Source organism: Hypomesus transpacificus, chromosome 23, assembly GCF_021917145.1.
Source record: "Hypomesus transpacificus isolate Combined female chromosome 23, fHypTra1, whole genome shotgun sequence".
Taxonomy (NCBI): domain Eukaryota; kingdom Metazoa; phylum Chordata; class Actinopteri; order Osmeriformes; family Osmeridae; genus Hypomesus; species Hypomesus transpacificus.
The window spans coordinates 6233290-6248612 of NC_061082.1; positions in this window are offsets into that span (position 1 = coordinate 6233290).

Genomic DNA, 15323 nt, shown 5'->3' on the forward strand with positions numbered 1-15323 from the left:
GACCAACAGAACACAGGCTCCACCTGGGTTATAAATAGGCTGCACCCCAGCAGACGTTATGTAAAGACATTAAATATACATAAGGCTACCATGGCAACGTGAGTTAAAGACAGTAGGAGTGTGTGACATCCTGGAGAAGCAGATGGACTGGAGATGCGAGATGGGGAACTGAACTCAATGCACTAAAGCTCAGAGTTAACCACCAGATGGATGCTGAGGAACCTCAGCTCAGACAGATAGACGACTGTGATAAACTGTCAAATTGAAACCTAATCTTAAGGAATGTATGGAGCTGTTTGTCTGACAGGCTGGCAGGCAGACAGGAAGACAGGAAGACAGGAAGACAGGAAGACAGGAAGGCAAGCAGCGAGTCAGACAGACAGACAGACAGACAGACAGACAGACAGACAGGTAGGCAGGCAGATAGATATACAGACAGTCAGGCAGGCAGGCAGGCAGACAGGTGGACATGTGACCTACGGAAGAGCCCCCTCCGTGATGACTAAGCCTTAATTACCACACAGGCCTATCTGACACTTTCCCAATAATTAGAAATATTCAGAGTCCACCTTGCTCTGAGCCAGCTATAAAGGAATACATTAGAGTCAACAATGACATACCGCCAGGCCTTATAAGAGGGTGACCTTCACAACTAAAGAGATGGGGGAGGGCTTAGCGGGGGCAGAGAGACAGTCAAATACTGCTGCTCTGGAAGATCATTACAGAGTTTGAAACTGTTACAAAAGAAGCCCTTTGGCAAGCCATATACTTCTCCAAAGTTAACTCTGAGAATGTGGCATGGCGTTTATGAGAAATATTACCGATGCCAGTTCCATGAAATTCACGGGTCATTTCTCTGTTGTTTTAGTCAGATGGTAGACCTGATGAGCAGGATACCTGGTTTAAACACAGATGGGTATAAATATCAATCAGATTACAGCACCTGGATGTTGCTAATCTGAGATTAACTTGATCAGTAATCAGAGGTAAATCTCTTCCTCTTCTCACGACACATAGAACACTTGTAATCCCCTTTAATCCGTGATTTAGTCCATGGTAAAGAAAGTTGACATGAATGGAGTGTTTACAGCGCTAGTACCTTCAGCATGGGAAACACGTACGCCCAATACAGAGTTGTCTTGGTTTAGTCCTAGTAAATTGACATTAAAGCCTGACTGTCTACCAGTATAACAATGACTTGTTTCTCTAAATGGTGGCCACAGTTGAACAGAAATCGTTTCCTCTTTCTAACCCTGGATCCAGCCTTAGCATCGGTACTCCAAGCCCAGAAACACCAGAGAGAGAGACAGTAGGAAAGAGAGAGAGCTAAACGGAGGGAAGTCTCTAATCTATTTCCAGTGGCTGGGCTCGTAGACATGGTGCGATGCAGCGATAATGTCCTTAATCTGGCTGGACAGGCTGCCACTGATCTGACAGCACACACTGATCTCTCTGCTGGGTAAGAGGCGATAGATAGGGGCTGTCCTGGGCAGATACTGAGTTACAGCTTTGTGTTTTTCCCCAGCACACGATTCTCTCTCTTTCTCCCTCTCTCACCCCCCCCCCCCCACACACACACACACACTCTCTCTTTTGCAAAGTGCACACCTATGATTGAGGGTTCATCCCGGAAACAGCCGGAAACAATTTTTCGTCCCTCTAGGTGGCGCTATTTGTGCTGAGAGTGCTGTCATTGAAGCCCCCTCTGGTGGTTATGATTTCACCAGCAGTCACGTGACCTGAGGCACCTGGTGTGTTTGTAAATATGCCTGCTAATGTCGCCGCCTGGTGAGGATATTAGGGTGCATGCTCTGTTTTTCTCCCCCCCCCGCCCCCCCATCCTGAGTGTTGGTGAGTCATGCTCTCTCTGGTGTCAGACGCGACTGGCAGAGTGGAACAAAGGTGTGGGGGGGGGGATTCTGGGTGGGGGAGGGGCCACAGCGGATTCCAGGTAAACAGACATCATATGTTCACGTGACGCTCCCTGTGCTCCCCCACACACAGTAGTCATGGGAATAGTCTTCCTGGCACTCACACACACACACACAAACACAAACACAGAATACATCAAATGTTGAATGACTGGTTAGAAATGTCATGTCCTGGCTTGGTGTGTGAGGGTAGTAGCAGGTGGGCTGTTTGGTGCTGGCCTCCACATGCGGGACGCTGAGGGGAAGAGATGGATCCTCGTCTCTGACCTCATCACATGTGCCTGGGTGAACACCACAACAACAACAGTCCAGCTCCAGACAAGCAGGAACCCGCGTCTACCATCTGGGGGACTGTGGGAGAGGAGGGGGCCGGGGGGGGGGGGGGGGGCTGGGCTGTCAACAGCCGTGACACAGGCTGGTGGCAGTAACGGCCTGGTCCCCACCTGTCCCCCCTGTGACAGCCCAGGAGGTGACGAGAGGATGAGAGAAAGTGAAGGATGAGTGGGGCTGAACGATGAAGGTACAGGGAGGAAGGGGTGGGAGGGAGGTAGGGCTCGGAGGAAACAGCAGTGGTACAGACTAAGGGAAGATAAGAGCGGAAAACAGGGGTGATGAAACAGTTGTTGAGATGAAAAGTGGTCGGTAAAAAAAAAAGGAAAGCAAAGCTTGTCAAAGCAGATGGTTTCAAGTAGAAACTGCACAAAGAGGACACAATTGAAGAAATACACCGAGACTAACACACAGTGCTTGACATGGAGGAGCTAGACCGGAAATATCCCACGATGCAAAGCAAGCACGGCTGTGTTGCACGTCGCGCGGAGGCGGGGGAGCTAGTGGGAGTGATGGAGAGGGTGTTTGTTTGTGATCAGCCCTGCGTAGCCGTGCAGCCTGAGCCCCACTCTAGGCAGGAGTCATTCAGGGTTAAACCCACACACCAAGCCCCGGCAAGTCCAGGCATGGGTGGGCAGGAATACAACCCCCCCCCCCCCCCCCCCGCCTCATTTCATTCCCAGTAACACTCCGCCCTATCCCCCACCTCACCCCCACCTCACCCCCTGCGCTTCTGCTCAGCCCAATTCAGATGTCATGTGTGTATTCTCTCTGGATCAAAGCGAGGTCACGTTAATTAGCAGATTTCACACTCCTCTGCCAGCAAACACCCCCGTCTCCTCTCCTCGACTGAGACACACACTGTCACACAGGCATTAGACATGTTAATCAGTCTCTTTCTGCGCACAGGAACAGCCAATGAGAGAGTCAGGCTTGGGGTCACAGCTGAGGGTCATGCCGGGGCTGTCCAGTAGGCGTGTCAAGGGTGACGGTGGCTCCGCCTCCTGCCTCCCGGGGGGGGTGCAAGGTCACGGCTCACCTGCGGGTGATTATGCCCAACCCTGCTCTGATGAAAGGGTCTTATGGCTTCAGGGTCTATGCCTGTATGTGTGCCTGTGTGTGTGTGTGCACTTTCGTGCGTAGTCGTGCACATGACGACTGTGTGTCTGCTCCCATCCTGTGATCCACACCTGGGGCACCTCTCCGCCAGATGCACGCTGGGCGGAGAGCCACCTTTGAAGGCACCAACATCTTGGAGCGCGGCCCAGAGCACTGGAGTGGATGTCTGTCTTCCAAGAGATCCCTCTCAATCCAATCACTCTGGCTGAGAGCACGCTGGAGTGTCATCCCTCGCCTGGCATGTCTGGGTCCCAGAGCCGGGTATGGCAGTAATCGTCTGGTATTAGCGATGCACTATGTCCCATGCATACCCAATCAGCACAAGGACAACACAGAGGACGCACGGACAGTCAGGATGCTAGCCTGAATACTACTTCGTCCATGGCCTGACACCATGCCAGACGTGGGGAGATGGTGGGGGTACACAAGAGGGCGGGGCGGGCAGCACGCCGTCTGCATGCTAATGGTTCTGGGACCATCACAACATTCCCATCATGCACCTCTGAGCTCGACTCATCATAAATATATGAGAGAGGGAGGATGTCATATTTTCTCCCGACCTCAGGGTCACAGTTTGGGTTCCCTGTGGGAAATGTTCTGTTTCTATGGAAGTAACACAAGTCGTGTGACAGTCATGCATCCCTCCGCCACTCTGGAGACTCCAGGTCTCACACCACCTGCTTCTCTCTGAGGCCTCATAGGCCTCGACATGTCTTGGAGCCACAGACCAACACTGGCACATCTGTCTGTGCCTCATGATATTGATCCTGTCCATTGATTATTATTGACACTGGTTAAGATGAGAAAATAGGAGTGTGTGTTGATGTTTTGTTTTCGTCAGTAAAAAATCACAAAATCCATGATCATTCTCACAGTTATTAGGTCTGTGGAGAAAAACCTCCCCAATAAATTCAGAGCACATTTTGTCATTGATTCTCCTGACAGATGTCTGCGCTCTGTCCTGTAATTGACTTGCTAGCGCTTTAAATGAACATGAATCACCAGCAGAACAAGGGTCAAAGTTCACCCCCCCCCACACACACACACACACATATTCTTAGGGCCGTGCAGCATTGATCCTGGGGCCTTAACCCCTCGTCCTTGAGAACAGAGAGATGGAAAGGAGAGAATGATGGAGAGAACAAAGGAGACGTGCAGTGAAACCGAGCACAGACCACCGGTGGGACAAGCTCCCACTCCCCCCAGATCCAGTTTTCATTCCTGCTGGACCAGGATTACCGGATTACACCCACCCCCACCCCCACCCCCACCCCCACCCCCACCCCCACCCCCACCCCCACCCCCACCCCCACCCCCACCCCCACCCCACCCCTCCCTTCCCCTCCACTCCCCCACCACACCGCTGGAGGGTGAGCTTGGCGTGGATCAGTGCAGCGTCTTCATTAGCGCCTGCGCTGGCTGCCCGAGCCTGGTGTGTCCCTCTGTAGCCAGGCTGCCGGGTGGGGAGAGGCTCTCGGGTCGCCCACCAAGCTCCAGGTGTATCAGCCTGGCAATTATGAAGGCAATTAGGCCTTCTCCTCCTCCCCCCTCTCCTCCTCCTTCTGCTCCTCCTCCCCCCATCTCCAGGCAACTGGAAGATCAGCAGAAGCCAGAAGCCACCTCCTAATTGGCTCATTGTCTCTAAAGAGAGAGTCAGGAAGGGAAGATAAGTGTGTGAGATTAATGTTAGGCCAAAACATTTCTTGGAAGGCCCTTTCGGCTTGGTGAAATTCACCGGTAAACAGACAGGATGGAGGACCTGTTTGATTCAGCAAGAAAAGCATCATTGATCTGTCTTCCGTTTTTGTTGGGGTGTTCCCAGGTCTGATCAATCAATGGAGCATTCTTCAAAAGGAACTTCTCAACAATAACGTAATGATGTGTGATATTCGAAAATGCTGTGAAGTGGTTCTATGGTTCTGGAACATTAAGCTTTCCTGTGATATCACAGAGTTCTAGAAGTTTTCTGGTGTAACCCCAGAATGCACAGTCCCTAAGGCCTCAACTTACTGAAATTCTTGACAATAACAACAATAGCTGACAATTAGAGAATGGAAAGAATCCATTTGTCAGAACCCCTCCCAAGCTCTGTTGCTCCCTGAGCTTGGGATATTTCCTCAATGGGTGACATGATGTATTTTGGTTGTGGCTGGCAGGCCAGCATCCTAATTTGTCCTGCTCTGCCACTGCTGTGAATGGGAAGACTTAGTCAAGGGAGAGATGACTCATGCACAAACACAGCACTCTCCAGTGATGCTTGCTGGGGGATATCTGTGTGTGTGTGTGTGTGTGTGTCAGTGGTTTGTGTGTGTTACAGTGTGCAGGTTTGTGTATGTGAGTGAGTGTAGGTGTATGCAAGTGTGCAAATGTTGTGTGTCTGACGATACGAGACTTAATGTGTGTGTCTCTGTGTCAACCGCTGTGTGTGTGTGAGAGAGAGACAGAGAAAGAGAGAAAGAAAGAGAGAGAGAGAGAGAGAGAGAGAGGGAGGGAAAGAAAGAGAGAGAGAGAGAGAGAGAGAGAGAGAGAGAGAGAGAGAGAGAGAGAGAGAGGGAAAGAAAGAGAAATAGAAAGAGAGAGAGAGAGAGATAGATAGAGAGAGAGAGAGAGGGAAAGAAAGAGAAATAGAAAGAGAGAGAGAGAGAAAGAGAGAGAACGAGGGAGAAAGAGATGGAGAGAGAGACAGAGAGCGTTGGGAGAGAATGTGTGGGTGAGGGAATGTCACAGAGAGCCATCCAGGCAGAGGAAACCAGGCCAGTTGTCAGGAGAGGGCTGGCGGTCAGGCTTGATGGCCTGTCAGGGAGACTCTCCCCTCTCCTCTCTGGATGATATCAGACAAAACCCCCTCACAGGCGACTCACAAGCCACTCGTCTGGTCACTCGTCCACATTCAAATTCAGCTCCTGCGGTTATTCAACTCCATAACAGGGAAGCAAACCGTAGCGTGTCCTCAGAGGCCCAGACTGACAGGCCAGTATCCGCTGCCCCAACAGAAACACTGACACTCTCTAAATACACAGACTAAGAGCATCTCATCTCAGAGCTCAGGGCTCACTGCCTGTCACTGGGTCATGCCTGGTCTGAGGAAACGGCTCTGCTGGGCCTCACATTACCACACGGTTGGAGAATCCCAATATTCCATGACCTCTAGGATTGTTTTTGTACTGAAGTGTACACTATGGAACACAAGTCTCTTCCTTGTGACCCCCCTGGGCTAAGAGACCATTGGACAGTCTAATATTGAGCAACGTGCGAGGGGGATGAGGGCTGAGCAGAGGTGGGCGGAGAGAAAGAAGAGGACCCAAAGGGGGGAGCGGAGGAAAGAGGGTGAAGAGAGAAGGGAGTTGTCCGTCCTCATCCTTCACAGCTGGGATCCCCGTGTGGTTCTTGAACAATGCTCCAGGACCTTGGGCCAGTGGAAGCACATGCGGCAGCCATCACCACGTGCGCCGGCCTCAGTTTCCTTTTCCTCTTCCTCAACAGGCGAAGGAGACGGCAGATGTTGAGGCACAGACGCAGACACGGACACACACCCACACACACACACACACAGTCCATGTGGACACACGTACACGCTCTCTCTCTTGGGCTTCCTCTCCGTTCAGGGCCAGATATGAGGGAGCAGAAACACAGAATGACAGACACGACAGGCGGCCAGTGAGATTGCCAAGTTCCCTGCTCTCCATTCTGCAGGCACACGGTCCAAGCGGAGGAGTGGGTGGGAAACAAAAGAAACGTTGTTCCTCAGAAAGAAAGAAAAAAAATATAATAATAATAAAAAAAGACTTGCTAGTTTCACTGAGTTTGTTTTACTATATCATTGGATGATGACAGGGTTGGCGTTTTCATCCCTCTGATTATTGACATGGGGCGAGGGCACAGTAGGCTCTTTCATGTTGATCATCAAAGGGAAATGTCATTTTGGGGATGTGTTCTCACGGTGGGGTAGACAGGCTTGCTCTGTGGTCCAGAATCGGGACAAACCAGACCAACTGAAATAAGCCGTACCACATTTTACCTGAGAGAAAATGGGCCTGTGTTCAAAAGCAGACCAATTACAATTATGCAAAAGCTTTTGATCCTGTATGTCATTTCAAACAGGTGAGGAAGAAAATGAGAGAGGATGGAAGAGAGGAAGAGAGAGTGAGAGAGATAGATAGATAGCTAGAGAGAGAGAAAGTGAGAGAGAGGGGGGGGGGGGTGGAGGGAGGGAGGGAGGATGATTCCGGTAAACACATCCTGAATTGATGTGCAGTGAGATGGAAGAGTAGAGAAACAAGAGGCTGCCATCTGAGATAAGCCCCTCTCTCCCTCCTCCTCAGATCTCTCTCTCTCCCTCCCTCCACTCCCTCTCCCTAGCTCCTTAGATCTCTGTATGTTTGCACTGAATAATTGAAGGCCTACAGTAGAGCCAGTGTCTGATAAAGGCAGCCAAATGACATCAATGTGCACCAGCGACCGAGAGATAGCCACAGAAGCACCACTATTGGCTATTTGGATCTCATTGATAAGCTCTATAGTGCTCGTCAGCAATATCACAAAGAGGCTATTTCGTAGATTGCTGCTGATTATGTTCAATGTTACTCAATTCGATCTCAATCCAAAAGCTGTTGTTTAAAAGGATATGCTGCCAGCACGTTGCTGCAGGCGCGGGCCTCTCCTAAGAGGATTGTGATAACAGCATGTGTGGGCTTGCGAGCCCTGCACAGCCGACAGAATGAGAAGAGATGTGAAACAAATGGTTGAACTGCCTTTCACCCTCCATGTAGAATATACGCAGTAGTGATATTTCTAAGAGGGAGCCTGTGGTCATTTTCTCTTATCAATTTCCATAAAACAAACAGCTTTGCTTCTGAGGTGTTATCAAACCACCAGACATATAGGAAATGCTGGGGGAAGTATTTAGCATATAGCAGAAAGCATACATGATCTGGAAACCACTACTGGCTCTTCACTAGTTCTGTCTCCTGCAGCCTGTGTTTGGCAAAGGAGATGCAGACAAGGTACAAGCTCTCCTCAACCAGTCTGCTGGGTCCGGTCTCTGGGCTAGACACAGGACTGAGATGACTGGAAGCCTAATGAGGGTGTGTGTGTGTTGTGTGTGTGTGTGTGAGCATGAGTTAGTGGCCTGGGATCGGTGCATGTGCACGTGTACTAAAAAAAAAGATCCTGGGAACGATATTAAGCCAGTGGGTAGATAAAGGGGTTAAAGGAGAGAGAGTGTGTGTGTGTGTGAGAGAGAGAGAGAGAGAAAGAGAGAGAGAGAGAGAGAGAGAGAGAGAGAGAGAGAGAGAGAGAGAGAGAGAGAGAGAGAGAGAGAGAGAGAGGAGAGAGAAGAGAGAGAGAGAGAAAGAGAGAGAGAGAGAGAGTGAGAGAGAGAGAGAGAGAGAGAGAGAGTGTGTGTGAGAGAGAGAGAGAGAGAGAAAGAGAGAGAGAGAGAGAGAGAGAGAGAGAGAGAGAGAGAGAGGAGAAAGAGAGAGAGAGAGAGAGAGGGAGAGAGAGAGAGAGAAAGAGAGAGGGAGAGAGAGGGAGAGAGAGATAGTGTGATGAGTGGAGATAGTACCCAGACTCCCACCATGTTGTGTATATTTGACCCCCTGAGTAGCTGTTTCAGGGAGATAAGCTAAATAAGCTATTGTCTCTGAGTGCTTGGATACCTACAGTGTAATTGCTTCATTCATCTGGATATGTTGAACAGGATTTAAACTATAAAGTTTCCACTAAGGTCTTCCAGCTGAGATGACCCATCCCTGACCCCTGGCCATTAGGGGTCATGGCCCCTGACCTCTAGATAAAAGGCTCAGAGCATACGTACATACCTCTATTTGCCACAGCAGGTCTGGGAGGAGAGATAGATGGAAAATGCTCCAATAGATGTGCTTGAGTTGATATTCTTAGAGCCATGTTACAAATCCTTTAACCACCTATGTAATACTTCCTTTTGCACAGAATAAGTTATTTGCTGCTCTGTACTATGTAATGTTGCAGTTGAGATATTATTGTTGCACTATAGTTGAGATTGTATCATTGTTGCAATATGTGTGGTAGCTGGGATGTGGTTATTTTGCACTGTGCCTGGAACAATATAAACTGTTCCTTGATTCTGACTACCGAAATACTGTTAGAACAAAGCACTTCTGATCCTTGATGTTATGCTGCACTTTTTATATGTCACTTTGCAAAAGCATCTGTTGGATGAATAAAATGTTTAAAAAAATGGTTGCAAGAGTTTGAATGAGATTTTGTATGTGAGCCCATGAGTTAGAGTGTGTTTGCATGTGGATGTGATGTAAACATGTGTGAAGACCAGATGGTTATCTGTTTACGATGCAGCTTGCTCCTGGTTGGAGAAGGATCAAGACCCTGCATCCTGCCATTCTTAGGACAGAGGGGAAGTCACACTGGAAGGACTTGTGTGTGTGTGTGTGTGTGTGCTCCTACCACCTGGTGCCTCTCTCCACTGTTTGCTTTCATTAGAGCAAGCCCATTGAACACAAATGATTGTGTTTATTAATGTCAATTTTTTGTCTGTTCATTCATTCAGGTTTTCATTCAGGTTGAGGACTGGCAATCCTACTAAACAACATAACCTCAGCGGAAAAGGGTTATGGGATGTAGAGTATTGTTGGAGCAAACACTAATTAAATGAACACATGTCCTCTTACTTCCTGTTTCCACAGGGGCCACTTCCTGTGTCAAGTCACATAATGAAAACATGCCCCCTAAGCTATCTTACCACCCTCACTGCCCCTCCCCACCATAGTAAATATTATTCTTGGTAGATCTTCCTGTGTTTCAGTCAAGTTGCATGCTTACCGTCAAGTCTATTTTTACCCTAAGTGCAGTGTAACTTTACAGCCAGATAATGTTTAGAGAAACACGGATCAGAGGGTTGAGCCAAACATTACTATCTATCTTAGAGGCATTGCTCATAGTAACAGGAAGACTTGTGTTAGAGCCTATCTTAGCCTATCTTGTAGAAAATGTCTGCAGTGGAGAGTATATTGGACAGACAGCACACATTCAGAACTGTAGCTCTCTGCTCACTGAATGTACAACGTTGTCAAAATAGCCTTGAGGTGATGCTGGAAGGCACTTGACAATAACTAAACCATAAAGACAAGATTGCTGAGTGTCTGTAAATCTACTTTCTGTAAAGGGTGAGCTGTTTCTGCAAGCTTATCGTGGGTGTGTGTTGTGTCTGGGGGGTGATTGAGAGCCGAGCAAATATCCGCTCCTATGGAAGATAGATTAATAAAGAAGTCCTTAAATCTACAGGAACATCTCTCATAGTAGTCATGTTTCTCCTTATTCTATCCTTCCCTAATGAGATGTGGAAGTCAAGCCAGCCTTATCAAATTTCTTTCAGTTTTTCAGACGAGAAATTCCCTCGGCTTTGCTCAGGCTGCTGTTTCTTCAATTCTGTGGTTGAGATCCGGTGGGAGAGACCGAAAATGTTTACATCACCTCCAGCAGGAGAGCGCGTAAGGCTAGGGGACTTGAACACAACAACAACAACAACAGCAACAGCAGCAGTAGCGTTAGTTAGTCTTACAGGGCCTTCAAGGCCTTAATATAGAAAATTATGGATTATCTGATACCGTCATCTGCTTAATTAAATGACCTTTTTTTAATCAGCCACCGCTACAGGGCTCAGCTAAATTAAAACAAGAATCGCATCTGTGCCGTAATTTCCCTTCAATCAACAGGCTAATTTTAGCACCATTATCACCAGACTCAAAGGGCAGAGGGAAGCATATTGAGGTAGCTGATTTAGCTGTGGTCATCATCTCTGTGCCACCCACTTTAGTGTTCCTCTCCACAGCCAGGCTGGGACTGGGGAGCTAAGGGTAATGTCCAAAGGACCTGCTGCTGATAAGCTAAAGGAAATAGCCAGGCAGGGTCTGGGGGACTGGGGGCTTGGGTGCTTGGGCTGACTGGGGCCAGGAGTAGGGCTTACTGTGGGACACAGCAAGGCAGGGCTTGGTAGCTGTGGGTCTGGGGCTGGGGTTGGTGCTGAGGCTGGGTGTAGGGCTGAGGCTGTGCTACTGGTGGACTGTGGGGTTTGTGGGTCACAGGAAGCAGCTGACATGGCCCTCCAGAGAGATAGTGGGAAATAAGCAGAAGGCAAATTCATCACATTTCTGTTGATTTCTGGTTATAGGAGAGCTGATGGTTGCTGTATTACACACTCACTTACACAACACTGTTCTAAATAAGATTAGAAACCGCTAACTCCCCTCCTTTTCCTCTAACAAGAGATGAACAAGCTTGCAATATGCTGAAATGTCTGACCCAATCAGACTTAACGATACACAGTTTTTGGTTAGCTAGCACAATGCATAGTATCTCTATTGCCTAGTAAATAAGCATCATCTCAAGTCAACGCAAACTACCAGAGAAATGTCTCCATAGGCACATATGCACTCCATGGGCAAAGCAAATAGAGGGCTATTGAAATAAATGTGAATATAATGGCTCAGCTCTATGAGAATGTGGAGTGGATGAGCGGCTGATGCATACACAGCTCCATACATCAAAACAGGTGACCTCAGCACTCCGAAAGACAGACGCCTGTGGTCTGGAAGCATGTCGCTGAAGTCTCGACTGAAGACGGTGATCATTTAAATTAGCAACATTAGCCATGACTGAGGAACTTGACAGGGAAATCTCTCAGTCACCCTGGGACGTTTACAGAATGGATATGGTATAGAAGAACCCCTTTTATTCTACGTAATTGCACCCTAATTAGCCATTAGTTATTCGATTACCCCTTTTAATCTGGAAGTCATGGGCATTGGCTTTGTAAATGGCGGCAGGGTCATTGACGAGTTAGTAAATGCTCTAATGAAGGAATACACTAGTCTCTGAGCCCTGGAGAGACTGTTTGGTAGGGGCCATGGATATTCATGAGAATCTCTCATTTGTAATAAAATCCCTGAATTGCCACCGATGTAGGCAGAAAGGACAAGCGAGTGATGGTTATGTGGTGTTGTCTGAGCGCCTACGCGCTCTCAGTAAGGCTCAACCATTATCCAGAATAATGTCCCGTGTGCGACAATGGAAGTCATTTGGGCGCCAGTGCGGGGAGCAATTGTTGAGCTGTATTAGTCATTTCTATATAGAGCCAGAGTTTATAATGAGGCTGCGCTTTTTACAGAAAGCCTGGCCGGAGGTGTGTGTAGTTTTGTGAAAAGGTGCAACGAGGTGTTTCTCTGGGTATTGTCCATGGGACACTTTGCTGTTGGTCATAAAAGGCTGCAGAGAGAGTACAAACGAGAGACCAGGGCAGGTTCTACCATTTATTACACATATTACATTCTTAAATAAAAACGCTCCACTGAACAGTTCTTGCATAGATATCTTACAATACCAATTTAAAAAAGAATTATGAAACAGACCAGTAACAAAAATAAATTTTTTCTTCTTCCTTAATAAAGAACATTACCATACTAACATCATATAATACAAATAATAATATTTTAAACACTTTGTACAGCAAAATAGGAGAAAAAGGAAGGAACTAAAAAAGAGAAAGTATAAGGAAGTGATCATGGCAATGAGTGACGGGACGGGACGGGGGGGGGGGGGGTAGAGGTGGGAGGGTGAGGACAGAGGGAGTGTGGAGAGGGTTGTGTTGGGCTGTGGAGAGGTGGGAGGGAGGAGATGTACGTGTAGGTGTAGCCCGCATTAACGAGCCTCCGCAGCAGGTGTAATAGAAGCCTAACTACAGGGAAGGTTGTCTGCTCAGCATTCATCTACAGCTCACTGAGGTGTGTAGTTGGCTGTCCTAAGACCCGGGGCTGCTGTCTCGAAGGATTGTTTGTTACATACTCCAGGCGCTGCCTGACCACCCCGACCCACAGGAGCACTCCTCTATTCTCGAGTCTGGTAGCTCACGTGGAAAAAGCTACGTGCGCTACAGTACAGTCGTTTCCTTAGGGTAGATCTGATCATTTCCTGCTCAGAGTGAGCTCAGAAGGTGGGTGGGTAGGGGGTGGGTGAGACAGGGGTGAGAGGGGGGTGAGAGGAGTGAGGCGGAGGGACACGGACGCAGGGGAGGAGAAAAGGGATAAGATTTGTGAATCCCTTATACTGACACATCAAGCATGGACAAACACAGCAGATACAGACAAAGTCACATCAGGATGCACTTCAACAGAACCACTATGACAACAATTGCCAAAACAGGAACAAACAAGTCCACAAGTAAGGAGTCCGGATGTTAACCAACATGGCTATTCCTGTTATTTCAAGATGGTGGACTGATCCAAAAAATCTTATCATGTTGGCTGGTCCTTAGTTGATCTAGTTGGGTCTTGTTACAAGTGCATCATAAGGTGTCACAAAATGTTAAGTGGATATTTGACAAAGTGCTCCAACAGGCTATGCTAGCAGTGCACATGTAGTGTGTGCGGTAAATTTCCATGTAGTGACACGGCATGTTTGCGAAGACGAGCAGAAACATTAAAAATGAGTGAGATTCTGGATGAGCCACCGAATGCATTACTGTTGCCCAGCGCATTATGCTCCACCTTGGCTGCAGGCAACAGTTAGCTACCGTCTGACTCTGACTTGACATTTGAAATATGATACTCCACTGTACTATCTGCACTGTACTAAGAAGCTAATGGAAACTAATACTACATTAGAGTGGTTAGGCTGCTAGTCGACCTGCACTGCCACCCTAAAGATGTCTGACCATTATTTTACAACCGTGAACAACCATGAATGTAACTTTATCAAACATCAGAGATTGAAATGTCATGTGGGGTTGAAAGTAAAGTTGGAAAAGGTAGGGCTAAACTGAAATTGAGTGTTACGGATTCTCTTCTTCAGGTCTCTCCTGTAATTCACAGCAGTTTACTTGCAAATATGCTAATCTTTGGGCAAAGTGTAAGTGTGCATACAGAGTTCCTGCAGTTGATTGTGCATGGACCACTGCTGCAAGATGGAGTAAGAGCGAGAGAAAGAGGGGGAGGGATGGAAGTAAGAGAGAAAGAGCTGTCTGAACGGCACTTGTAGAGTAAGGGAAGGAGGGGAAAAGTTGGGGGGAGAGATAGAGGGGGGTGACATAGACTGTGTTTTCAATAGTTAAAAGGGTTTTCCAGATTAACGCTAATCCCATCTCTAATCCATGAGATACAAATGCCGAGCTAATTTTGTCATTTGGTTAATCCCTAGGGTAAACAACATTTGTTTGTTCTTCAAAAAATATCTCTTCAATTTCAATCATGTCTTCTAATAAATATATTATATATCTCTTGGTTTATAACTACAGCTATTGGGCTCATGTTGGTTGGATGGCATATTCTCCCCTGGGTTCTCTCAGTGCTGTTGACTATTTAAAACCATTTCACTAACAGTCCCTCATGCTGTCATATCCCCAATCCTCTTGGTTTCTCAGTGACCAACAGCTATCTCATTAGTGGGGCTGCGACTTGAGAGACCAGAGAGCTCCATGTTGGGGCCTGGAGCACTAATGCTAATCAGAGCCGTGGGAAGCTAGCTCACTAGCACTGGGAACACCACAGAGAACCAAGAGCATCTCCATGGCAGCACACAGAGGCCTGTTCTGACAGGAGGCTTAAACACTAGGCTGGGAATGCCATGAAAATGGAATACATTTAACTGTGGAATACGTTTGTTTTTTTATGTGAGGCTGAGATCGGTCCATGGCTAATGGGACTGCATGAGGGGACTGAAAGTGACTAAATATGTGTGTTAGCTTTGTAGAGTGAGGGGCTCTGAGAGAGCTTACCTAGCCGACACTGAGTGTCACTGGCTAACTCACACCTATGCAGCAGAGTGTGTTTCTCAGGTATGTAAGCTCCTTATTTAAATGAACATGATCTGGGTGATTTTAAGGGTCAAAGAAACAAGGCCAGAATGTAACCAAACAAAAGCATCGTCAGCCATTGCTAGATTGAAAGCTTTCACCTC